We start from the raw sequence: 14,890 nt of genomic DNA, 5'->3' as shown, positions 1-14,890 counted from the left end.
TGAAAGTCATCTGGGACAGGTGGAAGGATGGCAGTGAATGCCTTTGACCTTTCAATCTCTGCTTCTTGTCTCCTTCACTGCTCTGAAGTGGACTCAGTTGCCCTTTATTCCCTACACAAACACTGACTGCTCCTTTTTGCTGCAGTTTTGGTGTGGTGTGCCATTGCTGAGTTGTGTGATGTGGCATAGCTGGTCTAGAAGCCTCCTGAGTGTGTGGATTCCTCTGGATGTAGGCAGTGGGGTGTGTGTGTGTGTGAGCCTGTGTGTGTGTGTGTGTTAGAAAGTCTCTTTTCCCAGCCTGGCACTTGAAGAAGGAGTCAGAGCTCTTCATTTCTCGTTCTCAATGTTGTTTATTGTTTCTTATCTATAAAATTTTTTCTCCTGTCCGGCCGAGGTCTGCTCAACAAGGCAGTCCAGGCACTCTGCCTGCCCCCAGGGCAGTGTTATCTTTTTATACTGAAACTACACGTACAATATTTACAGTTACTTTCCAATACCTATCACCTATGTTAGACAGTGAGCTTCTACTCTAAACCAATCTAAAAGTGCCAACATCACAGCAGAAGATGGAGGCCAAGAAGAAGAAGAAGAAGAGAAAGGCAGGACATGCCCAGATTTCTCTATCTTGCCCCCTGAACCCCCATTCTAAAAACCCCAAAAATCTATTTTTCACCCTGTGATAAATTCATTATCATTCTACCTAAACTTTCGTGGCTTGTAATTCTTCATGTAAAGGTTGGTAATTGTTTTTTCCAAGGGCTGAATCAAAGGCACAGGGGTCTTGGGCTCTGTGCCAAGGTCTCTGAGCCCCCTGGGCAGGGTCTCGAGTCCTGCAGGGCAGCCAGAGGAATTTCCTGGGTTCCCACACTAACTGGACTCTCCTTAGCCCCGAGGTGAGGCCAGCCTGGATCCCAGCAGGTGTCACTCTTGGCTCACAGGAGGAGCCATATGTGAGCATGCCTCACTGCCACAGAGCTGCTTTTCCCTGGTGTGCTGCTCTGACCCTGCCCCTCTGTGCCTGTCCTGTGTCCTGGTACAATGTTATGCCTTCGCTGCATGTAATATGGGAGGGGGACAGGATGGTTGTCCTGGTTTAGGGCAAATTTGGGAGAAAACCTCCAAAGGGCCCCTCCAGAAAGCAAACCCACACAGCCCCTCCCCACAACTGGGCTGGGATGGATTCCTTGGAGAGAAGTGGAAAGAACCTGTTTATTGAACAGGCACAGCACCCCCAGCACACAGAATGAACAATACCAGGTGACAGCACTCTGTCACTGCTCTGACAAAGATGACAAATTCACAAAGTCTCTCTGGGGGTGGTCGCTCTGTTCTCAGTCCCTCCTGTGCTGGGGCAGCTGCTGCAGCCACAAGGTGCAAACTCTCGGTGTTCCCAGGGCCCAGTCCGGAGCAGGTTTCCCAAAAAAGGGAAAGGAGAAACAGTTGAGGAAGAAATTTGGACTGTTTAGCTAAACTAGCTAATGAGCAAAAGCAAGAGCAAGCAGAAGCAAAGCAGAAGTGAGAGCGAGAGAGCAAAAGCAAAAAAGCAAAAGCAGCACCATGCACTGCCCTGTCTGTGTGTCCCGCCAGCCGTGGGGGACTGGCTGATAAGAAACGAAAACAAAACTTTCACTCTTCAGAGCCAGTCTTGAAGGCACGGAACATGATATCCAGCATATCCAACATGAATGGGGATACAAGCATCACAACGTTACCCTAGGACAATGGTGTTCCCATGTCTGAGTGTGCAACACGTACCTGCCCAGCATTCCTGCCACTGGAGAACACTAATTCACTACAGATTGTGGATACAGCTGTTTTGGATGCAAACCCACAGTTAAAAACCACCTGTGATTACCCTGTACCTGTACTTTTAGAGTAAGGAATTAAATTTCTGCAGTGCTTTTGGTGCGCTGGAAACAACTTGATTCATTTCAATATGTGGCACCTTCCAAATGTGCAAATGATGTCACCCTCATCCTTCTGGGTGGCACATATTGAGGATTAGAACTTGGATTTCTTGTCTTGGGTGTTATCACTGAGTGTTAGCCAAAACCTGCCTAGTCTAGTTAGTGACAATTTTTTGACTGAAACACAGATGTAAAATTGCCCCTTGTCCTGCTGTGTTCCACACATCTTTCCAGCTGTGTGAGTGTGAGGGACATCTGGGTTATGGACTGATGTTACAGCCATACTGTGGAAGGACCAGAGGCCTATTGGGTTTTGATTAATTGTGGAGGAATGTCTTCCTTGTAACTGATTTTTGTTGTTGTTGTTTGGTTTTTGTTTTTGGTTTTTTGCTTAGTTTTGTTTGGTTTTGTTTGTTTGTTTTGTTTTTGTTTGTTTGTTTGTTTGTTTTTTGGAATTCTTCTAGGTTCTGAGGAACCAGCTTACCTCTACATTATTAACTACAACCTAAAGTACTGTTTGACCAAGGATGATATGTGTTGTTGATTAATATCAAAGCCTGCATGGGTATTTTTGACATACATAAATGCATCCATGTGTATTTTTCTATACAGTAGAAAAGTAATATCATTGCTCAAAAAAGCACACTGTAGCTATTAAACATATGCTAAAGCTCAGAGTTTCCATTAATTTAATAAACCATGAGTAGCTGCAGAATAGACTGTACAAACAGGAGATGCCTGCTAGAAGTGAAATTAGGATTTGGGATCTCATATGTTTTGTATCATTTCCTTGTCTTGACTCCAGCTTAAAAGTATTCCAGTTCTTTTTGATGAAGTCCCCTAAGTTGCTTTTTTGCTTCCCCTCCAAATACTTTCACAAATTATTACCTTCAAAATTGATAGCATGGTGCTCCTAGTGCCAAGTGAAATGGAAAAATGAGATCCTGGCACTCCAGGCTGTGGAGTAGTTTGTGCTACCCGTGCCTGGCATTCTTTGGTGTGCAGTCTGAGTTATGCAGTTTCCTGAAAAGAAAACTCCCCTCAGAGCTTTGTTTTTTGGCCCAGGACCTGTGTGGGTGTTCTGAGTCAGCAGTTTGGAGCTGTGAACCAGAGAAGGGTTTGACACTGTTGAGTTAGGCTGAAGAAAAGCGACATTAACTCCTGTGATTAGTAGGCACAAAAGTGAGCTTTGTTAGGAAACTACAGATGTTTATAGACAGGATTGTTCACCCAGAACCTGATTGGTTCTTAACAACATCTCTCACACCCTTAATTAGGAACAACACCTTCTTGTGAGTCTCTTTCCATAAACACCACATACAAACATTCTGCATGTTCGCAAACACAGGAGTAGAGACTAAGATAAGAATTGTTTTAATTCTTTTCTCTGAGCTTCACACAACTTCCCCAGGATGATGCCTGGGAAAGTGACCTGTTTCTGAAAGTGACCTGTTTCTGTGTCCTTGTTTGATAAGGAAGTGAGTTTTTTGGGAGGTTGTGGTCAAGGGATAATATATCTTTATGGGGGCACTGGCATTGAGCCAGCATCAAACCACGACAATCTGCCTCTGACTGAACTGGCACATCCACAACAATTCACTGGGGTGTGCTGGCTTTGGCAGGAGCCAAGGGCCTCCTGACACTGCACAGCAGGCTCTGGGACAAAGGCACCAAGGCTCTGGCTGTGCCTCCAAAGGACAGTCAGACTCAGCATGCTCTGGACTGAGCAGAATGTGCCTGCTTGTCTGGGATACAGAAGGATGGGATGGCCTGATGAGGTGTTCAAAAGATGGTTAATTGCAAAATCAGTCTCAAGGAAGGGTGAGACTGTAAGGTTGTTACATCCAAAGTTATCACATTAGAAGCCTTGCATCAGAAAACTGTTATAATTCTAGTTACAATGTCTTTTATAAATTTCTTGTCCAATCATGTGCTTCCACAAAGCTCACTAGCATCTTCATACCCAATTGCTAATTGCTGTATTTTACATGATTTACTGCAATGCATCTTTTTGTAACCAATCATATAACTCTACAGAAACTTATTACTGTATCTTCTTTTTATCAACTCTATAAGTTCTATTGTTAATCTCTAAAATCTTCTACTGTCTTGCTTAGTATATGTGTCCACTTATATGAGGCCTATATCTACTTGCTTAAAACATATTTCTGCTTAAACATCAAATCTTTATTCTTATTTTGTGTCTGTTTCTCTATTCTATTCTAAAGCTTGAAGCCTTCTCCAAGTCAAACACTGTGTCCATCTCTGTCTCTGAGCTTGAGGGCTTGGGAGCTCTGTGTGCCTGAATTTCCCACACCTACTAACCCAAAAATGGGGGAAGGATGTAGAGGAAGGCACCTGTGATTGTTTTAGACAATGTGTAGCTAGGTTGTTGTCTTGTTATTGTCTTTTCTTTTGCTTTATTGTTTTCTAACACAACTGGTCAGATGACATGGGTTAACGGAGTAGATAAACCATAATTTATCATAATAAACCAAAGAAATACACCTGCTTGAGGCTATTACCACACCTTTGTTTCTTTGTGAGGACATACCCTGGGAAGTCACTGGTCCAGGAATTTCAGGGATGTGTGTAGTCCTTTGTACCTACCACTGTCATTAAACTGAGCCTTTTAGGTCTGAAAGGTGTCACAGTAACTCTGTTTCTTTGTTGTGCATTTGGCAGGTGGGAAATTTTCTCTCATCGTTGCCATCAATTGTGACTGCTGCCTCCTAAAATACTTGCAGCATTCATTGAAGATATAATTACAGAGCATGTTGTTTTAGACAGACACCTTTTGTACATGCACTGTCAGGACAAGGCAAACTGTGTTTGTTCGTGCATGAAGACCCTTTTACCAAAACTATTAAACTCCAGAAGTGTTTCACAACTGTGGCATCAGTCAGCAATGTCAAAATCTGCTCACACGGCAGTGGGTGAGCTGTTATTTTCTCTTGTGACTTGCATGTGTGTTGTCTCTCAATTTCCCTTTTTCTTGGTGGAGACTTAGAGCTGGCTACTTGTCAAATGCTATAATGTGAAGTTAATCACAATGTGACACATTGACACTTTTCATAATAATTGCTTCCTACACTGGAAACCTCCAGCTGTTTTGATGGAAATAATGTGATGTGACTGTGACAACACAGTCCCAAAGCCTGCAGATGGAACATTTTAGTCCAATTTCAGTTGAAAAGTATGTTTTTTGATCTTTATGACACTGATCATTGATGACTACATATGGAAATTAAAGGAATTCCTAGAATTTTCTTCTAGTTGTTTGGAAATATATATAGGTGTTTGTTGAATGGTTTTATGGATAAGGATTCTGTTTATGTCTTTGCAGCAGTAAGTGTTAGAAATGCCCTTTGAAGAGGAATAGATTTTTGGTTTGGAGAGGTCACATTGCAAAGTCTGTACTGCACGATCACTCTTTTCAGTTCTGATGCTGTGCTAGTGTGGGCAGCAAAGGCATTTTGGAGGCTTTTTCCCTTGGAGGAGAATGTATGACCAGTCCACGTGGAATGGAAAATCTTGTAAAGGTTTGTCTGCAGAGAGAGAACTCTGGCATAGCTTCTCATCCTATAAGCAAAATTATTGATGTAAATAGCAGTCATTAAAGTTAGAGGTGGATGGGGAATATTTATTGTCAGTATTTTTTGCCCACATGAACATTAAAGACTGGTTAGTAAGTATACTTTTAGTGGGACACATAACTATTCTGTGAAAGGATGAATATGGTCAAATATATTTAACTTTCTATTTATTTGGAATTAACACTTCTGTATTTCCTCCTCCTTCCCCTGGTGACTCCCCCCATCCCAATAAGACTAGGATGAACATATATCTACTAAATCTGTACTGTCTCTAATGGCCTCTTGATCATTTGAATTTCAGATCCTGTGATCTTGGAACATGCTGCTGATTGAAGCTGAGGGTGCTGATTATCATTATTTTTTTTCTCCTCCTCATTCAGGCCTAGGATGCAACAGATAAACCTGCTATACTGCAGTAGATTCACTGCAGAGATCTCAGCATCAAGAGAGTTCAGGTTCTGCTTGTGTTTTAAAGATGCAGTTATGCATCTTTCTTTTTGATGACAGTTATTCTAAGAAATCTTTAAAAAAGGCATTTCTTGAAGACTCTGGAAAGGCAGGTAGGCAGTAGTGCAGCAGTAGTCATTGCCCATTGTGTTTAAAAGATGATCTCAGAAATCTCATCATGTAACTTTATCAAGAGGTGGATTTAAAATCCCTTAAGTTCCTTGTGTTTTGTCTGTGGTGACAGATCCATTGATGGAGCAGCTGCTGGAAAAGACAACTCATGGGACTGAAATAAGTTATCAAACCACAGTGTGCTTTTAGAAAATATAAAGTACAGGGACTTGAGTGTAATTTAGGCTGTGTGAATATGGCCCTCGAAGGGACCTCTGCATAGAACAAGTTACTTTATAACCTGTATTATGCTGAGGTTAGTTATGCCAAATGTCACTAAGAAATACCAAATCCAGGGGTAGCTTTACAGTTGTCTAATCTGGATTGAATTCTCTATGTCTGTCTTGAGAAGATCTGGAAGGTAATTCACCACTATAATTGATTTATTTGACTTATGCCAGTCAGCTGGCTCGGACAGAGAGTCCAAGCCACAAACCTTTGTTATCATTCTTTCCTATTCTATTCTTAGCCAGCCTTCTGAGGAAACCTTTTCTTCTATTCTTTTAGTATAGTTTTAATGTAATATATATCATAAAATAACAAATCAAGCCTTCTGAAACATGGAGTCAGATTCTCATCTCTTCCCTCATCCTCAGACCCCTGTGAACACCATCACATGATAGAACTCCAGCATACCTCTTCCTCTTTCCGAAGATTTGCTCTTGTCTGTAAAGTGACTTGTTTCTACAAGATGTGAAATCTGTAATCTGTACAATATCTGTTTTGTAACTCCCACTGGATTTTTACAGTGCCATTTCCTTGCAATTACAGTTTCCTGGCTGTTAATTTCACCTGCAGTTAAGTGTCTGTCCTGTTCAGCACGTTGCTCTGTGGCACCTTGTGCTCAGTGTGAGTCCTGTTCATGTACAAGTATGACAGTGGTGGCCAGGGCTTGTCTGGTGCATGATGCCAGATGCACAGGGATGAGGTATCAGAGGTGATTTTGAGGGCATTCTGAAGAAGAGCAGTGTCACAGACATATTTTATGAACAATCCTTTTGCCAGGATCTTTTCTCCTGAGAAGCTGAGAAGCTTCACATTCCAAAGCAGCAAAACATGGAGAAGCTGAGAAGCTTCAGCTTCTCCATGTTTTGCTGCTTTGGAATGTGATTTGGAGAACTGTTTACCCAGCATGTGAAATTGTTTTTACTTGATGACCTAACAGTCAGCGGTGTCGAGGCTGTGAGCAGTCACACAATTTTATTATCATTCCATTCCTTTCCTTGCTAGCCTTCTGATTAAAACCTTTCTTCTATTCTTTTAGTATAGTTTTAATATATAATTTTCGTTTAATATAATATATGTAACAAAATAATAAATCAGCATTCTGAAGCATGGAGTGAAGATTCTCATCTCTTCCCTCATCCTGGGACCCCTGCGAACACCACCACAGAGTTGTTGGCACTTTATGAAGACAGAGGTTTGTTAAGGTGTCTGACTATTGACATGAGAAGATCTGATAGTTCCTGGATGGGTGTCACTTCATGTATTTCATCCCCATTAAAATCTGAAGGACGGTAAACATGCTTTCTCACACAAAGTAGATCTTTACTCTTAATAATGTGAATGTGGACTTGCTTTGTAAAAGAACTCTGCTTGTTTTCCTCATACAAGACTAAAGGAAAAATTGTTTTAAAAGAATAAATAAACAGAGGCCATTGGTCTCTTAGTGTAGTTCTGTTTATCTGCCAGTTTTTCTCAAATGTATCATCACTTCCTCATTTTAAAAAACTCTTCACATCTGAACAGCAATGCAGATGAAACAGAGACCATTTAGTACAGGAATCTGATATTTTTCATACATTTTACTGCTTGCAGAATCTATATTAACAAAATATGGTCAACAAGACCATACAACTCATCTATTTTTCATGTCTTTTTTGTGTCTCTGTTTCTATAATAACCTGGCTTTGATATACTGTACTCCATAGTTCAATACTTAAGACAGTCACTTTATTATTATTACTGAGCAACTTTATTCTAGAGGGCTTTTCTGATGTAGTACATCTTGCTCAGTCTGTTAAACCAAGACCTTCAGAATGCCTGACCACAGTAATCACATCATTTTTTCATCCCCACTTCCAATCTTTAGTTGATGACTCCTACCATACATCATCACCATATATCCTCATTTCAGCAGTCCAATTTACATATTGTTGCAATCACACGGAAAGTTCTAATAAATATCCCTTGGTGGCAGAGATCTATGTGAAGGATGGCTGTGCCTAAAACTGCCATCTTAATACCTTTGAACATGTCATCTTCCTGGAGCTTATTACTCAAGTTTTACCAGTGCCCTGTAACTGATGTCCTGCCTGAGTGACAGTCTTTGAAAACACTGTGAACTTTCCATTGCCTGTGGTGACAGTGCACGTACTTGCAGTGCTTTAGATTTTGTGTAAGCAGACTGAAAATGACTCTTCAAGTGTGATCTGCAAGGTGCTGATCACTTTTTTCCATGCCTTCACATTCTCTTCACAGGAGTTTGTTCTTTATTCTTCCTGTAAATATGCAATTTGTCTTAGCCTCCTCTGCTGTGTGGCCTTTCTTTGTTTTTACCTGCCACATTTAGTCGTGCTTTGCACCCTCTGACTTGACTGATTAGAGGAGGTGTAGAGAAAATGAACATTGGGGCAATCCATTGCACTAGGTCTGTTTTATGGAGACAAATCACTTGCATATAATAGGTGGCTTGAAGTTTTTCCTGTTAGTGTCCTAGATGAACTAGCTACTCTATTGCCAGAAAAAAAGGCTTTTTTCTTCTACAGAAGGAACAGAGTCTTTGAATGGATCAATAGACAGAAGTGCAGTGGAAATGGATGTGACAGAGGACAGTACACTGCTGCAGAACTGCTAAGATCACTCATGTGGCAGTGCCATGGTTGGAAGAGTGCAGTGCATATCTGTTGCATGTGGAACGTAACTATTACAAGAATGTGATGGTGATTTTAAAGCTAAGCAGTCTCTAGGATCATGAGAGATTGGGCAAGGAAGGCTTTAGAGTTGAGAGGATTTGGTTTTGGCTTTATCTGTTGGTAGTTTTTCCCTATTGAAAAAGAATATCCAACTTAGGGCAATAGCTGCTAGGCCAGCAGTCTTGCTCAAATGCTTGGAAAAGCTGGTTCAAAACTCTGCTTCAAATGGGTGAAAGCAGCAAGGGAGATTGGATTTCATATTTTCCATGTTTGTGTCTTACCCAGGAGCATTTAGACAGAGGCTTCTCCTATGCTTTTTCTTGTGTTTTTAACTTTTTCTCTGATGCAGAAGGAAAGCAAATATGCAAATAAGTCCACTTTTGATATTGAAGGTCTGACCAATTTCTGGTGAAATTGCTGTGCGTTTGGCCAAGGGAGCCAGAAAGAATAAATACAGAACAAGCTGGGAAAATATGTGTTGTGTTGGAGACTGGGAAATTGAGTTCAGCTCCTGCTTTCTCTCTTTTCTGTCCCCAAGCAGAAAATGAATGCTTGCATGATAAAAAGACCCAATATGCTTAAAAAAAAGGTTTTAAGATTCCTCTTGTTATGAAACAGTTGCTCAGGCTGCCACCTTAGCTCTTTGCAAAACTGTGAAACTGAGGCCAGAGCTCACCTGGTGTTCAGGTGCTCAAATCCTCTTCATTTCTTAGGAATTTGTTGATTTCAGAGGAAGTGAGGTGGTTTCAGCAGCTCTGACTCTTGCTCCAGATGAGGAAATGCCTAGTTAAGCACACAAGTGTGCTCACTAATGTTTCAGTAACACTAGTATCTTGATGAATAGGCTATGCAAGCTCACTTTCAGGACAGGCAGTGATTTCTGGGGCTTTTGACCATGCTGATGGAGGGCCTGATTTCTTTCCTACCCTCTCCTAGCTATGCTGAAAATAAGATTTTAATGCTCTGCAAATTGAGCAATTCTGTATTATGTATCAATATGGAAAATTGTATTTAATTTCAATGTTTATTACTTATGAAATATGGACGTAGGCTCCCTTTCACATGATACATTCCCAGTGCTCACAGACTGAAAACAAGCCATGGCCAGGCTCTTTTACTGCCCAAGGTGTGTCCTTGAAGGCCTTTCAATAAATCCCTGCTTTATTCTTTTATTCCCTCTGTTCTAGGGAGCCTCTCGAGGCATCAAAACCAAAGGAATGCAGCAGAAGAAAGCTTTGCCAGGGTCCTGATGCTCAGGATTTGCTCAGCATGGAGGGAAGGTGTGGTGTAAACAACTGTTCTGGGTGCAAGGACAAAGCCAGCTGGCATCTCCACACTTGCTTTGCTCCAAAATTTATGCAAGACAAACCAGATCTGCCTGCCCAATAAAGAGGGAAAGAGGAGAAGGTGCAAGGAATCTCTGTTGTATTATTGTGTTTTTTGGTTTGGGCTGCTACATTGGAGGATAATATGGATGGAAGTGTCACCTTTTTTAGAGCTGCTGGCAAAAATTATGGCATCTGTTAAAATACAGCTTCTGAGATGCCTGAGAACTGTTTTATTTCACGTTGAAATCTGGCACTGGAAGTGCTAATGAGTATTTTTCTTCTGGTTTGCATCTGTGACTAATTGGTGAATAAATTATTATATTGTTAGCATGAAACTGTATTATTTATGTTTCTGGGTTTTTTTTGTAAAGATGTGAGTCATGAACAAATAGTGATAATAAAGTTTAGTTGGTGTAAAGTCAATAACTAACTGAAGTACTGGAGCTAGATGATTTTATAATGTGCCAAACTAACAGGAGTGTGTGTGTTCTTAGGCAGGAGCTCCATAAATACCTAGGAAATTGCTTTTTAAAAGTACCTGATAAATTTCAATGCCTCATTGAACCTTTCTGACCCAAGGACTTGCAGAGAAATGCTTCATATTTTCAGGAAGTCCGCCTACATACACAAAAATTGTGAAATTACAATGGAGAAACCTACTTTTTTTTTGACCCAGACCTTCAAATGACAAGAATTTGATTTCCACTGCACTTCCCCATTTGTTATTAAAAGGAGATGGCTAAAATACATGCAAGTATTGATATGTATTGATATACACTTCCAAAGGCAAAGATTTTTTTTTTATTAAAGCCATTTCTCCACAAATATGTGAAAAAAAAAATTAACACTGTATCTGTGATATATTTCAGAAGGATACCAAGCTGTATAAAAAACACTATCCAAGGGGAGAGGAAATAGAGAACGGTGTCCCTTAGCTGCACTTATATTTTTCACAGGTGCACTGGAGACCTTGAGTATGCCCTGGTGGAGGTTTCTCTCAGCTCCTTAGCTCTAGTTTTGCTGATATCTGTTTAGGTGGTAAATATTCAAGAAATGTTCTGCCTAGAGATATATAGAGCCTTGTTCTCAGGGCACTTTGGCAATATGAATAGCAATCTGTATCCAGGGAAGCAAAGCACATTTTGCCTTTGCAGCATAATGGCACTTGGAATTCCTCTGCTGTCCTGGCTTAGATGCATGCAGACTCAGCAGCATGAGGAGGTGCTGCAGAAATGTCTTTAAGTGTGCTGTGGGTTTGTGACTGCTTCCACAGCCATCTAAATCAGAAGTGACTTCTGAAATTAATTTTATATGTAACTGTGGGAGAGAGGAAAAGATTAATTTTGAAAAATGGGAATGGCAGCTTGCTTAACATTTCTTTCCCCTGCCTTAAAAAACAAAATGTGTTGATGATGTTCTTTGAATGGGCTCTAAAGCCTGAGCCCTTAAAATTAGCAGGTTCATCAGTAAAAAAATTGTTCCTAGCAAGAGAGAGCTGCCAAAAAATATGCTTAATTTATGTTACAAAGAAAGAAATATTGTTGTAATAAACAAATTAGTTTTTCCATTCAATTATGCAGTTAGTGTACCCAGTTAGTGGGTACTATAATCTCAAAGTTGCTTTTAGATTATATTTTGTTTCTTTCCTGTTGGATCATACAAATATTGCAAAATAATTCTAGTTTAAAATGGTTGAGTACTGCCAGAGTAAAACTTCCCTCCTGTTAACTTGCACAGGGCCATGTGAATGCAGTTGTCTGTCAAACACATCAGCTGCCAGCATCCTGACCTCCATCCTGGCTGTCCCTTCTCATTAGATGGTGTGGATAATGTCCGTGAGGGAGCTGCATCACGTCATGACAGGTACCCTTGTCACACGTTTCTCTAAGATATTACATTCTAATTATACAACAAGAACATTCTGGGTTGTGTTTTTCCCATCTAGGAACTTTACTTTCTTCTGTAAGGTAAAGAAGATTTGGTTTTTGTCACTTTGATAATAGAAAAAAAAGTGTTTAAGGGCTCAGGGTTGCTTTAGAGTTTGTAGTGTACTGCTGTGGACCTGGGCAGTCAGCATCAGTTCCTGGGTGCCCCAGAGCAAATGCTGGAGTCTGTTCTCATTTTGAAAATTAGAAAACAGACAAGTTGGACTAACAGATTTTATGATTGTTATAAAAACACTGAGAAAACAAGATGCCAAACTAGTAGTTACTCACTTTGCAAACCACCTAGTTTTGTTTTATTTTAAATTGAAGTGCAGTGATTCTTTACCAATGCTTTGATGGAGTGTCAGCTACTGTGAGGTGTTGATTTTTATACTAATATAATCTTACTGTTATGTAGCTCTCAAAGCATGCGATAACAGAGTTATGTTTATCTCCATTTATCATCTGGAGAAATGGTCTGAGAAGGAGGAACTGATGGCCACCCTGAGTTTTAAAACAGTGTAAGACAGAATTAGGAAAGACTTAAGTTTGCAGGCCATGCTTTACCCACAAGACGTCATTCCTAATTCAGCTGTTTGAACACCAGTTGAATTCTCATGCCTGATATTATTGTCCAAGGTTTGTTGTATTCTTACTGTATTGTATTCTTACTGAACAGCAATTAATAGCTGGTCATCTAAAACTCACTGATGCCAAAAGCTTCTGGAAAGTGATTAACCTTTTTCTCTCAGGAAGTAATATGGGTGCAGATTTATAGAAATGGGTTAGTTTTGCATGATGTTCTTCTAATGGGCTTTAAAATTCATTAGAATAAATTCTACTGAGAATTTATTTCCCTCACCTGTCTGTCTCCCACTTCAGTTTGCATCATTCTCTGCCCAGGACTGACTGTGAGTTCCCAGGCTCTGAGGTTTCCTGGCTGGAAGAATAGTAAAAAGTGCAAGTTTGACCCTCCTTCAAGCAGAAGAGGAAACTGAAATTGGACTTCTTTCATCTTGGACACATCTGTGATCACTGGGGCATTGGGTAAGAGAGGAATGTCACTTCATTTTATGTCAGCTGTGTTTCAGACACAAGAATGATAGCTGACTGGCTGTCAGTAGAAAGATTTTCAAGTGGACAGCTCACAAAGATGTCAGGTGCTTGAACTCTAAAAGAGGAAAATGCACTCCTGCAGCAAAAGTAAGATGCACCTTCTTCTGAAAAAGGTAATTTAGACAACATTTAGCTTAGTGTGAGTGTTGTGTGAACACCACTGGTATATGCTGACTTTCTCCATGAGGCATTTGATGAGCTTAAAATCCTCCTTCACTGTGATGGATGACACAGGTGAGAATGGCTTAGGGATCTGTGCTGCTCTTCAGTGCAAGAAGCAAGTCTCTTTGGAGGGCTGATCCTTTGATTCTCTGCAGTTCAATTTCACATTTATGAAGAGAGTAATCTGGGCTGCTAAATGGGAGTGTTCTGCATACCAAGGATGAAATAGGTGGAGAGTTTTGAATCAAGCAGCTCTAGACAGTCCCTATGCAGTGTAAATGTCAAGATCTGTTGTTGGATTTATTTGTAAGGGTATGTCTGGAAGATGTGATGAATGTATTTATCTGAAGCTGTGCAATGGGAAGCTAAGGCCTTATATTAGGTCTTAAAATCCATTTTCTGTGATCAATTTGCTTGAATTTCACGTATGTGTCTTAAGGGTTATTTTAAAGTAGAAAAAATGCAGACAACACTTGTTTTTTCTCCAAAATAACCTTCTTCAATTAATTCCCCTGCAATTCCCCTGTAACCTCAACTATTACAAGGTTCTATGCATAACATGAGGGGTGATTTACAGCAGGGTCCCCGCTCCTTTTATTCCTCAGGTCTTTGCCTTTCATTTTGATATTTATCTTCTGACTTGCTTTATTTGTAAAAGGAGGTTGAATGGATAAGTTCAGGGCTTATATTTGCAAAAAGACTGCTATTAGAGTCCTGGGGAAATGAGGATTTATAGGGAAATGAGGATTTATAGTTCATTCAAATGCAGCAATTATTGAATTCCCTAATAAATTGGGATATGATTAGTCTTTTGAGAGTCTCTGTATGGTCCATTACTATCTGAGTCCTGTGTTGGTTTGAAAGACAGGTGCTTGCCAAGGAAGGCTGGAACCTCCCTTCCCTCCAAATCATTATAACTTTGAAATTACAGGGTTTCAGGCAAAGACATGGGAAAGCAAATAACAGTCCTTTTACTAGAATATGTGTGTAAAACTGAGTCAAGGGGTTAAGCAAGGAATGCAACTAAGATAGTGAAAATTATATGTATTTTAATTAAGAGCTTAAATGAATTATGGGGTTAAGTTAGAAATGTAGTTAGCAAAGAATATATACTGTGAAACCAGGTGGGGATAACTGAAACCAGGTTGGGAATGACAGCTGATAGATGAAGAATTGTAAGAGTGCAGGAACCATAAATACCACTGGGTTCTAAGAATGAGAGGAGGTTCAGACTGTCAGCAGCAAATCAAGGAGCCCTGCCAACTTGACATGGCTGAAGAGTTTACCATGAGAAAGACATCTTACTTCCTCTCCAGAGCCCAC

This window comes from Melospiza melodia, chromosome 21, assembly GCF_035770615.1.
Source record: "Melospiza melodia melodia isolate bMelMel2 chromosome 21, bMelMel2.pri, whole genome shotgun sequence".
Taxonomy (NCBI): domain Eukaryota; kingdom Metazoa; phylum Chordata; class Aves; order Passeriformes; family Passerellidae; genus Melospiza; species Melospiza melodia.
Note: the sequence above shows the minus strand (reverse complement) of the source record.